We start from the raw sequence: 14,083 nt of genomic DNA on the forward strand, positions 1-14,083 counted from the left end.
GCACAATCTAATTTCAGAGATCCAATACCAAAGCTTTGTTAATGACTTCATAAAGGCCCACTTTTTTCCCACCTTAGTGGATATGATTATGGAGATGTACCATATTGTGGCTATATGACTACATTACTTACTGTATGATGCAATATTGCAAATATGTTAGCTAAGATTGATCTTGAAGCAAATTAGACTGTAACTCATTTCCTTACACCACAAAGGCATTGTATAGTGTAGATCTACATGCTGCTTGATATGCAGGTACTGGACATCTCCATAAATGACAATATCTTTGAAAAAATTCTGAAAGATTGGTGTTGTCATGCTACCAAGCGAGCCACTCCTAGGCTATGCTGATATTAGCAGTTGCTCTCTGATCCTGTAACATATTGAAGGAAAGTGTTTAACAAAGACAATTCAGTAAACTGTCTCATAGGCATATAGATCACACGTTGTGCTGTTTTATGTTAATATTGTCAAATGTCAATTAATGAATGACAAGCGGGAAACATGTTTCTAGCCCCCTCCTGCTCCATCACTGATAATAATATATTTGATATAATTTAAAACATACAGTATGGTACGCAGTGTTAGCTCTGGGCTTATAATTATAAGCAGTCGTACTGGGTTCAAATCCAGGCCTGGAGATGTGTCAGGAAGGTATGCGAATATATGTTTGAATTATGTTACATTTTTTATTTTACAATTATTGAACAATTATTTTCCCATAAGTCAATCAAAATAAAAATAACAATTACGTTTGTTGATAAAAGTATAAAAATCATCTCACATAATTAAAAAAGTGGTTAACACTTTACTACGGGGAACACATATTCACCATTAATTACTTGATTATTAACATGCTAATTAGTAACATATTGGCTCTTAATTAGTCATAATTAAGTACTTATTAATGCCTTATTCCGCATGACCTTATTATACAACCTGTAAGCCACTAACTAAGAGTCTTCCCTCAATAACCTCAGAATAAATGCTTATTAGTAACCCTAAACCTAACCCTAACCCTTATATGTTCCCCTAGTGTCCAAATAACTCTAAATTAAGTCTTTGTTACTTTATTAAGCAACTAATTAATGGTGAATATGTTCCCCATACTAAAGTGTTACCAAAAAGTGAGAACATTTTTTGTAATGGGGAGGCTCAAAGTAAAATTTTGCTTGGGGCCCCAATTTAACCTGGTGTGACCTTGCAGCATTTCTCTAATGCAGTTGTTTTGGAGGATTGTGTGTATTTTTGACATTTGCATCTTATTTCATGATGCACTTTCTTTATGGTGTTTGAAGTTGAGCATTTGAACCTTAGAAAAATAATAGGGAGATAAGGGTATTTGTACATTGTATAAATCTAAAAAACCCATAATGTAGGATAATTTGATCTCTTTGATCAGTACATGGATATTAACAGATACAAATCGAATACTGTACTACATCCTGTACTGCGCCTGATTGTCTCACGTGCCTCCTTAAAGCCAGGTGGGGGGCACTGGTGTACCAGCGGTAGCTTTTTAAAATAAATAATAGTTAAAGGTAAAACTGCATTTTAAGCTACTGTATATTATACACGATTGGTGGCAATGTTTTACTGTAGTAAATGGTCCAAAGTGTGTATTTTAAGTTTCTTTTATGATATTTAATTTGTCATCTGGCAACACAAACGAGGAAGCAGTTAATTTCATGCCAGCCTGCGTTAGTTCGAGGGGTGTTATGATTCGTTTTAAAAACGATTCGATTCGATTCAGAATTTGTGGTTGTCGATACGTTTCAGGGACGATATTGTTTTTTTTTTATAACGATACGATCTGAAACGACTGAGTGAGTTGAAATCGATTCAGTAACTTTTTTGCAAAAAAAATAAAAAATCAAGCAGTATGACTGTGAAATAAATACTGGATATTAGACACTGCAGGTGAAGTTTCCTATAGTCCTGTTATTTATTATAAGGGAATTGTGGATAAATGAATTATTGACACAAACAAGCAAGTAAACAACAATTAATGGCCAAAGCATTCACATCTTCTTTGAATAAAGTGCAATCAACACTTTAGGTTGAATTAACAAGAGGAAACCTTTTCCGCTCACATTTGAATAAAACTACAGTAACCAACATTTTAACAGTAGATTTACCTGATATATTAAGTTCCCCGACCCGGCCATATCTGTATTCTGTTCTCCACCATGGCGTCGCTGATGAAGGACAGCGTCCCAGGTGTGTGGAAGTATGTACGCCCCCTCATCCCCGTTGATGGTGTTGGCCCCTCACTTCCTAATTTCCAGAGCCTCCTTCATCCATCTTTTTTATTTCTTTATTTTTAAAAAAATGGTTATACTTGTATAGCGCTTTTCTACCTTTTTTTTAAGGAACTCAAAGCGCTTTGACACTATTTCCACATTCACCCATTCACACACACATTCACACACTAATGGCGGGAGCTGCCACGCAAGGCGCTAACCAGGACCCATCAGGAGCAAGGGTGAAGTGTCTTGCTCAAGGACACAACGGACGTGACTAGTTTGGTAGAAGGTGGGGATTGAACCAGGAACCCTCAGATTGCTGGCACGGTCACTCTCCCAACTTCGCCACTTTGTACCCTTTCTGATGAAATTACTTTCCCTTGGCTGCCAGTTGTTCTTCATGTTGTTGTCACTTGCGTTGTGTCGGTCGCGTCCTTTGTGGCTTAAAGTTGTGTTGCGGCTTTATATTATTGTGTTGTGTCATTTTTTTTTGGCTTTTGCGATCATGCTGGATCTGAAACTTGTTGTGTTGTAATCCATGATGTTGTCCTGTGGTGTTTATGTTTGTTATGACCTTTCTCGACCATTTTTGTTTTGATGACGGCCCAGACGGGCAGGCAGACATAGCGTTGAACGTCCTCGTCTTTAAAAGTGCTAAACTTCTTATGAAGGCTGCCGTTTTTAATCCAATGTTTTCCTTTTTCTAGTATCGATAACATCGATTGATTCTTTTTAATTTTTAAATGTTTGTTCCTACTTTCGGCATCAAACACGCGTGTGTTTTCTAATCATGGCAGACTTGGTAACAGACAACAAAGACGACTATTTTTGGGCAAACGAGGATTCACAACCTTATATTTTTGAATCTGAATATACTGAGGATGAACTACGGCTTATAAAAGCGAGCACAAAAAAGAGGGTTGGAGCAGACGGAGGCCTATGGTGAAAGCGACTCGAAGGTGCAAATGTGGAATTTGGAGACATGCTATTTCGACATAAATGGTGTGCTTACCCAAAATCAACAGGAAACGAACGACTGTCCATTGAGTGAGTCACTATATATCGACCATGATAGACGCAGCACATCTTGCGCTCTCTCACATTTAACAAAAATTAAATGTGGGCTAATACTTTAGAGCAGTGGTTCTTAACCTTGTTGGAGTAGTGTTGTGTCGTTCGCGAACGATTTGTTCGAAAGAACGAATCTTTTGAGTGAACGTACTGAACCGAATCACTTCATGAACTGATTCGTTCCTTTCTCAGTTCAGTTGAGCTCCGCCGCGACCATGCCGGTATGAGTGGAACTGGCGCATTCTGGGACTCACTGAACCCTCGACGTCGGCGAACGACGCAGCCAATGAGAGGGCGGGGGGAGGGACTGAGCGAACGATTCGTTCACCGCGGATTAACGACATGAATCACTCAGTGAACGACAACGCTCTCGCTCTCTGCTCTGCTTGCCCCAATGCCGCGAGTGATTCTCCCCCCGTCGCGGGGATATGTTTCATGCCATTGGCATCCGTTCTCCATTCATTCTCCAAGCTAACGGCTAATGTTGACTCAAGCCACATGAAAACAAACACACGTCCCCATTATCTCAACACATAAAGTTAAAGAAAATCCGTGCAGGCTGAGCAGCAGCGACGCGAGGGGGAGGGGCGGAGGGTAACGTGTAGGGCAGGCTGTTTTGAGAAGATTTAAAATAAAAATAATAACTAATGTATGTACACATACATAGGCTATTATTTACACAGTTATTGTAACAAAAATACATTTCTCCTTGGGGATCAATTCTGATTCATATTATTATTATTATTATTATCCATTCTACTGCAACTGTTGTTGTTGTTGTTGTTTAGTAGCTATCATCATCATTATAATAATGCTGATTTGCAATTAAACTGTACTGCTGCTGCAGAAGTGATTCGGTACACATACTGAACTGGCCACCGTGTGGCGTTGTCAGTCACTGATTCTAGTGATTCGTACTGTCAAAAGAACTGCCGACCCCATCACTAGTTGGAGGTACCGAACCCCACCAGTTTCATATGCGCATTCACCGAACCCTTCTTTAGTGAAAAATAAAATGTTGTTTTTATTCAAATTCAAGACAAAGTTATATGTTTTTGGTAACACTTTAGTGTGGGGAACATATTCTAAGTAACAAAGACTTAATTTAGAGTTACTTGGTTAGGGTTAGGGGTTGAGGGTTATGGCCAGGGTTAGAGGGTTAAGGTTATAATAAGGCCATGCCGAATAAGGCATTGATAAGTACTTAATAATGACTAGTTAAGAGCCAATATGTTACTAATTTGCATGTTAATAAGCAACTAATTAATGGTGAATATGTTCCCCATACTAAAGTTTTACCATGTTTTTTTACTGGTGCACAAAATGAACCGTGCATGAACATCACCTTGTTCAAACAACAAAACCAACACAGTGCATAAACTCACAACAAATTACACACCTGCAAATCAGTGTGACTTCTGCTGTTGCCGTATCCATAATATGCCGATAGATAGAAGTTTTTATTTACACAATGAATCGGGTGTGTTTTGACCTCCGCTGAACCCCTGAGCCCGACTCACCGAACCCCTAGGGTTCGATCGAACCCAGGTTAAGAACCACTGCTTTAGAGATACCGTAATATGATTGTACATGTTTTTTAGTAAGTGCAGATTGGTGTTATATCGCAGTGTAGTGCATTACAAACTCAAACGCGTTTCGTGCTGACGTAAAAGCTAGCTTATCTCTTGCCGTAGTTAGCTTTTCCGGCTAATACCGTAGCATGGCGATGTGTTACTACGCTACAAAAACAGTTCCTCAGTGTTCGCTCATACAATAACAATGTCGCTACGGTTTGGTTATTGTACAGGTTACAGAATGTAAATGAAGTATTGTTGACGGTTTTTGATTTGCATTTTTAAAGTGATTTAAAGGTTCGATTGATTATTCTAATAAGCTGCTTTGCTAGACACCTAGAACAAGACAATTTTTACATGTTAGACCAGTGTTTTTCAACCTTTTTTGAGCCAAGACACATTTTTTTCATTGAAAAAATGCGGAGGCACACCACCAGCAGACTCAGTAGCCGATATTGACAGTAATAAGTTGTTCTCGCCAGTGTTGGATATGAATTCAAACCATAACCAACCATGGTTCACTGTAGCACTTGTCTCAAAGTAGGTGTACTGTCACGACCTGTCACTCACACCGTGACTTTTTTGGAGTTTTTTGGTGTTTTCCTGTGTGTAGTATTTTAGTTCTTGTCTTGCGCTCCTATTTTGGCTTTTCCTGTTTTGTTGGTATTTTCCTGTAGCAGTTTCATGTCTTCCTTGAGCGCTATTCCCCGCACCTGCTTTGTTTTAGCAATCAAGGCTGTTAAAGTTGTCGCTATCTTTCTTTGCAGGGACATTGTTGATTGTCATATCATGTATGGATGTACTTTGTGGACGCTGTCTGCTCCACACGCTGTAGGCTTTGCTGTCGTCCAGCATTCTGTTTTTGTTTACTTTGCCAGTTCAGTTTTAGTTTCGTTTTGCATAGCCATCCCTAAACTTTAATGCCTTTTCTTAGCGGCACTCGCCTTTTGTTTATTTTTTGTTTAAGCATTAGATACCTTTTTACCTGCACACTGTCGTCTGCATATTGTGATCACGACAAACCACGACATCTACAAAGAAATTAGCTACTTGCTGCTACGTGCTGATATGGAAGAGTATAACATGGAGCTCTAGACAGCACCGACACTCAACAACATTTGCAGATTATTATTACTGGTTTGCAAAAAATATTTTTAACCCAAATAGGTGAAATTACATATTCTCCCACGGCACACCAGACTGTATCTCACGGCACACTGGTGGTTGAAAAACACTGTGTGAGCCTGCAAAATAAAATAAAAAAATGGTCTTCTTGTCTCTCATAATGATTATAAACGATAGGCAGAAATCCAAAAAAGTGCAGTTCTTTAAGTTAGCTGGAGACTGTTGACACCGATCACATAATACCGATACTGCGTCATATATCTTAGCCAGCTGGACCTTGGTAGAATAGAAACAATGTATTAGCTAGCATTGAATAAGGCTGTGTCTAGCACAAATAGAAGACCTATGAACTCTACTTAAAATCTCAAGTCAAGTTCTCCTGAGAGAGAGTCACTCCGATCGATTCTGTTTTTGTCAGAAGTGCTACTGACAGTTTGGTTATGTTTGGCTTTTCCTGTGTTTAGAATCACTTCCTGTCCTGGTGCTCTTATTTTGTCAATGTTTCCTGTTTGGTATCTGTGTTTTACAGCACCTTTTACTTTCTGTTCCATGTCCCGTCAGCACACCTGTTCCTTGTTTAATTAGTTCTATTTAGTTCAACCTGGGTCCCTCCTTCGGTGCTGGATCATTCTACTGTGTGAGACTGATGCTTCGTGTGCTGTTTTGGTCCATGTTTCTTTGTGAGTAATGTTTTTTTTTTACATCCCTGCATCCTTGGGGTCACGCTGCAAACAACGCTCACCACCCCGTGACACTTTTATCATCTTGAATCGATACCTATCTTCCGTAAGTCAAACTTGACGAGCACAGATCGATGTAATTGAATCTAAGAATTATAAATCGATATATTAACTAATTATTACACACCTATAAAATAAATTATATTAAAAGGTAAAAATACATTAAAAGCTATATTATACATGATGTGTGGCAATTTTTAACTGTAGTAAATGGTGTAATTTTTTTTTTCATTTAATTTTTATTGACATCCAGCATCAGACATTCCTATCCATTACATCATATTTACATACATCATATATTTGCTGTCTGCCCTAAATGTGAACATCTTTTTTTGTTTATATCCCAACGATGACCCCCCCCCCCCCCCCCCCCCCCAAAAAAAGAAAGAAACAGCAAGAAAACTAATATTTACAGATAAATCAATTAAATAAACTTGAATAACTTTTGAAATAATTAATCAATTATTTTTATTTTTCAGATTTACCAAAAATAATTAATGTTCTAAAAGTTTACAAAATTTCAACTTCGAGATGCCATGGACTACTGAACAAAAGACATTTATAGTTGAGGTCTATTTTCGGCTGAATTCTATCCACGCGGCTCAATTGCAATTCAAAGAACGGTTTGGATGTCGTGGATTTCCTACCCACACAATGATCTACAGATGAGTCAACAAGTTCCGAACCCATGGGAATGTTAATAACCTCAATCGTAAAGATACTAACAGACAATCACACTCTGGACGACCGAAATCATCAAGGACACCACAGAACGTTGATGCAGTCAGAGACTCTGTTGTTCGCAGCCCACGCAAGTCTGTGCGTCGACGAAGTCAGGAGCTTGGAATGAACCGGGAGTCTGTGCGGAGAATTTTGATCGCAGATCTCGACCTCTATCCTTACAGGATACAGATTAAACAAAAGCGTACACCTGCCGACATGAGGTAACGAGTGATCATGTGCCAGTGGTTTTGCGATAAGCTTGACGCTGCGCCAGACTTCCTTGACAATGTCTGGTTTTCCCGTCTGGTTGCTGGGAGTCTCTGGGCCCCCTGGGCGGGGCGTCCTGCCTTTCTGCCCGTGTGGGTGGGGCGTGGTCTCTCGCTGGCTTGAGGTCTGGCTGTCCCCTGCTTCTCCCGTGCCTTGTCCTCTGCCAGGCGCGTCTGTCTGCGGCCTGCTGCTGGCACTTCCAGGCGGCACGGCGGGCCTGGTTCTGGGGTTCCTGTCGCTGGCCGGCCTGGCTGCGTGGGGCCGGTGGTCCCTGGTTCCCTGGGCGCCACACCTGCTGTTTGTGGGTTGGGCTCTCTGGGTGGTTGGGGCTGTACTTTGACTCCCACACATACTGGGAGTCAAATATATTGTACATACAAATACACATATACTCACATACACACCGTTATTCATACGGCGATACATAGGTACCTACGCGGCCACATACATACACAAATACAGTACATACCTACATACTCAAAGTTCGTACATCCACACGCACATTCACTGTGCAAACATACACATACACATACTGTTCATATACATTCACTGTGCAAACATACACATACACATACTGTTCATATACATTCACTGTACAAATATACATATACACATACTGTTCATATACATTCACTGTACAAATATACATATACACATACTGTTCATATACATTCACTGTACAAACATACATATACACATACTGTTCATATACATTCACTGTACAAACATACATATACACATACTGTACATATACATTCACTGTACAAACATACATATACACATTCTGTACATATACATTCACTGTACAAACATACATATACACATACTGTACATATACATACATACACTCATGCACATAATCACGTTTCATCAAACATATATTAACGTTGTTGCCCTAGGGGAAACTGGGTCACACATGGCACACTGACAATGCTTAACCTATTGTTACAATAACAATCTACAAGGTTAATATAGGTTGCTTCTCTTTCTTCCCCTCCATTTTTCTGCATTATTTTGTGTCTCTAGTTATCATTACGTATATATGTATTGCTGCATTTGAACAACTGTATTGTTGATAATAGAGGTCAATTATTGGTATTGTTCATTATCAATAGCGCTATTTCTATTGGTATTTGTATTGCTCCATTTTTAGTGTAATAATGCTCATTGTCATTTCTGTATTATTATTTATTTCGCTAACTGCTTCTTTGCTATCACTTTTACCATCATATTTGTACATATCCTATTTGCTGATGTTGTTCTGCTGTTGTTATTGCTGTGTTTGCTGTTGTTGTTTTTGTCTAATCCCCCTCTTGTCCCCACAATTTCTCCCTCTGTCTTCCTTTTTTTTCCTCTTTCTATCCCCTCCTGCTCCGGCCCGGCTGCACCAAATGATAATATACCGGTAAATACATTTAATAAAGTCAAATACAAATAAGGCAACAAGAGAAGTATCCTACACTTCTCTTTTGTAAAGTGAATCTGAACAGCCGATACGGGCATCTACATCAACTATATGATTTAACCGAGAAGCTGGACAGGACAAAAATAAATAAATAAATAAATAAACCAGTGTGGGTGGCACTGGAAGCTTGTGGGTAAAGCGGATGGCGGAAACGGGTATCGAACCTGGAACCCTCAAGTTGCTGGCAGTGGCACCACCGGTATAGATTATGTGACAATATATATATATATTTTGCAACGATGGATTCTGCCCGAATGCAGCTGAGCTAGGCTCCAGCTCCCCCCGTGACCCCAAAAGGGACAAGCAGTAGAAAATGGATGGATGGATGGATGGATGGATTGATTCAAAGTAAAAGGAAGTGTTAATTGTTTGATGATATATTTTTTCAATGATGAATTCAAAGTAAAAGGAAGTGTTAAGAATAGACGGTTGTTGAAAGAACGCTGACGTCACACGCCTGGGCGGGGTTACGCAACCGTCCACAGTTAAAAACAGTTCCTACCATAGATATATATCAGTAGATGGCGCAAGGCGGAGTCTCCAGCGTAGTTCACCGGCGGCCATCTTGTGACGGTCAACTATTCTGGTACGTTCTATGGTAGCTGTTGTAAGGTGAGTGATCTGCACAAACAAAAATACTCTTAACTCGCTGAAATCTTGACGGATTTACAAACGGTTTTGTTTATTACACACGTTATTAACGTGGCTATGATTCAGGATGCTTGGACATGTTGAAATTGCAGCTTTTCTGTTCGAAAAACGACTTAAAAAATAAGGTTGTATGTTTGTCCCTGGCCAGCTGTACCTATTAACGTTAGCTAAGTTAGCTGAACAATTTTGTTAGCTCGTTTCATGGGAAAAGGATCAGTGGGAGAGGCAGAATTGCTCTTTCTTTTCAACATAACTTAAGTTGCACATGATTTCCAAGCGGTTTGGTTTGTTAAAAACATCTTACATTATGATACAGGAAATTGCTGGCTTTGTGTTTACAGAACTACGCCTACCAGTGAAGATGCCTGACTTTTGTGCAGCCTACGGATGCTCTAATCGCCGTAGTCTCAAAACGAGAACCCGTGGGATCACCTTTCACCGGTAAGATATGACAATATTATGACTATAATTAGGATAATCGTTAGTTACTTAGTGGATGTATGTACAATACAGGTCCTGCTACACAGGAACAGCGGGGCTATGTGAGATAATAGTATTGCAAGATTGTTGTTGACCCAAGGCTTTTTACACAATTGAATGTTTCTTTTGGACACCTTTCTTATAACTCTTTTAGTGTGGTTGTCTTATTCTTAAAGTACATACATGCATACATGCACATACATGCATACATGCATACATACATGCATACATACATACATACATACATACATACAATTACCCCAAAAATATGATAATTTAGGTGTGTATTTTTGTCCTTACCCTTAATGTTAAAGGAAAGAAGGGTGGAAAATGTTGACAATAATTTATATATCTGGCTACCTTTCTCACGTTTTTAAGGTTTCCCAAAACCGGAGAGAGGAAGAGGCAGTGGGAACTTGCCCTAAGAAGGGATGGTTTTGTTGCCTCTGGCAGGACAGTGCTCTGCAGTGAGCACTTTAGGAGTGAGGATTTTGACAGGACGGGGCAGACTGTCCGGCTTAAAGATGGTGTTGTGCCAACAATTTTCAACTTTCCAGCTCATCTTCAAAGGGTATGTGTATCATTGACCAACAAGAATTCAAGGTGTATAAGATTGATATATCAATATATAAATATGTGATTAAATGTCACACTTTAGTTTTTCTTTCTGCAAGTTTAGGAAGAAATAATGTGTTGCTTATTACAGCACATTTTAGACACTCAATATGTTTTTTTTCACTCTTATGTTTATTTTAGCCGATAGCAACAAGAAGCACAACCACTGCTAGAAGAGCGGAAGACAACCTGCCAATGGACTTGTCTCAGGATGAACCTCAGCCTGATGTTGTGAGTATTTGCATGTGGAATGTCCAGGTGTCATCAACATGTCCGTACACGGACAAATGTGTCCATTGGTCTTGGCTTGTCATATTATTATATTGAGGTGGTACTCTGTGTAAAAAGTTTGAGAACCACTGGCTATCTCACTTGCTCTGTCACTCATACACTTGGATGAATAAACATGTGCGAACATTGAAACTACACCCAGGGGTAGGCAACCTTTACAATCAAAAGAGTCATTTTTGTCCAGAGCCACAAAACATATTTTTGCCTTATAAGGGGACAAGCCTATTAAGATCAATTTCTTAAAAGTATGCTGAGTTGTGTTTTCTGTTGGAGAATTGGAGAACATAAAAATTGATTTAGGCTCACAGCATTGATAAGTGAACATTGAATTGTTAAAAAAGTAACTGTTATTAATTAACATATTACTAATATTTATATATTTGTATATTTTGCCAAAGCAACAGGGAGCCACTGGAGAGAGGCGAAAGAGCCGCAAGCGGCAGGCCACTGACCACCTATACGCATTGCCTGCTTGCCCCAAGGCTATAAAGGCCAAACTCAAAGAAGCCTCAGCGAGAGTGAGGAAACTGCAGCGGGAGAAGACTAATGCCTTGGCGAGAGAAAGGAGGGCCAAGAAAAACATGCGGGCTCTTCTGGAGGAACTGAAGGAGAAAAATCTCATCAACGAAGAGCTGAAAGACAAGCTTGAATGCTACTCAGGTAAAATAAAAATATTACATTGAATATTTTGTGTATTTTATGTTCTTTGTTAGACTTCCTAGTTACTATTAAAAGGAGACCTACTAAATCACTTTTACTAATTGAATTTCAGATCTTCCGGTTCACCTCCTGTCGAGGCAGGGCGTAGAGTACACCAAGGCCCAGAGAGATTTTGCCCTTACGCTCCATCTGCATGGTCCAAAGGCATATCACTACCTGAGAGAGACTCTGCATATTCACCTCCCACATCCCAGTTCATTGCAAAGGTATTCTTCATGATGTCTAATTTTAAACTAAATTACATTAACCACTTAAGCACTACAGACTGTATTATCATGAATGGTTAAACTTACTGATCTAACAGCTCATGGGCTCTATTTTGGTGAATCAGGACGATCATAACGCCGCTTACCGCCGGCACGAAAATAGAGCCCCATGTCTCATGCTGATACATTTTGATATTGTAGCTATTTTTAGTATGTCCAGTGTCCACAATAGGGATGCTTGGTTTAGTGGTTAAATGGCTACGTGGTTAAATGGCTACTTTTTATTTTTACTAAGGTGGCTGAGCTCTCTTGATGCCAAACCTGGTCTCAATAAAATGATGTTGGACATGCTGGAAAGACGGCGTCAGGAAGATGAGGCCAAGTACGGATGTGTCACTCTGATGCTGGATGCCATGGCCATCAAAAAGCACATCCAATATGATCCTCAGACACAAACAATGTCTGGATTTGTGGACATGGGGGATCGATTGAATGAGACTGACATTGCTTCCGAGGCTCTTGTGTTTATGGTGGTTGGGCTTCAAGGTTATTGGAAAGCTCCAATTGCGTATTATTTGACCAAGTCCCTCACACCAGAAACACAGAAAGTCTTGGTAGAGCATGCATTAGAAGAGCTGCATCATCGTCAGATAAGGGTGGTGTGCATGACAATGGATGGTCATGCATCCAATGTCAGTATATGACAAGAGCTACCACCTGCTGACTCTAAGAAACAATGGAGGCCTGGTGATTCCGTCTGAAGGCACGGTGAGGGTCGTCAGGGCAGCAGAGTGGGTCATTCGCCAGGCATCAGCAGATTCCAGACGATCACAGCCCATCAAACTGCTAGAGGTCCTCTACATTGTGCGGAAGAGGATAGGTTCAGAGGATGTGTTTTTGCTCGGGGAGCACATCGGCGACACACAGTATGGCATTGACAGTCACCACCATACGCTGGTAACATTAGTTGTGTCCCTGTTTTTCAAGCTAAGGCTGCACCACATTGCAAAAATCAATACTCTGAGCTTACAGAGTGGCAACATGAGACAGAAGCTCACCAAAGCAGTCCTTTTCAAAGGGCATTAGCTCCAACTGTGTGTGCACCGTGTGTCTTATTGGTTTTGTGTTGTACTGTATTGTATTGTGTGCAGCTGGTCCTTGTCTCCAAGACAAAATAAAATAACCTTGAACCTTGAAGCCCCATCTCTCCCCACCTGCCCCTGCTTCCTACATCCCCTCCACACCACACCAAGTTGTTCTTGGGCTTTTTTCGACTACAGGAACTCAGCGCACCGTGCTGTGTAGTGGTAACGCATTTCAAAGGTTCTGGATTTGTTTCCAAATCCAGAACCTAAATACAAAACCAATCACAGACCTTCATGGGTTTCTAGAAAGTTTCAGGTTATGGAAGGTATTGGTTAGGAATGGGACGATATGAAGATTTAATGTCAAAATATTTGTGATAAATGAGACAGAACTGGCCAGGACCTACTGTCTGTGAGATAATTTTATGTTGGTTTGGTTCTTCTGATAAAGGTGTGAATATCTATGCTATTGTCATTAGTTGTGTCCCTGTCATTCAAGCTAAGGCATTGCTAAATTAACAACTCTTAGCTTACAGAGTGGCAACATGAGACAGATTTTTATATATAAAATGTAAATATATTTAAATTTTAAAATGTATTATAAAATAACATAAATATTAACAATATAATAAAATAAATGGAATTGTATTTATTTATTTATATATATATATATTTTTTTTTATATATAAAAAATATCTCGGTAAATGTGTAATATAAATACTGTGTGTGTGTGTGTGTGTATAGCTATTGCTTTACCTATCTGCTTAATATTATTTTCATATGAAAGTCCATTATAAGTATGCAGTATCATAACTACATCTCTG

This window comes from Entelurus aequoreus, linkage group LG10 (assembly GCF_033978785.1).
Source record: "Entelurus aequoreus isolate RoL-2023_Sb linkage group LG10, RoL_Eaeq_v1.1, whole genome shotgun sequence".
NCBI classification, from domain to species: Eukaryota; Metazoa; Chordata; class Actinopteri; order Syngnathiformes; family Syngnathidae; genus Entelurus; species Entelurus aequoreus.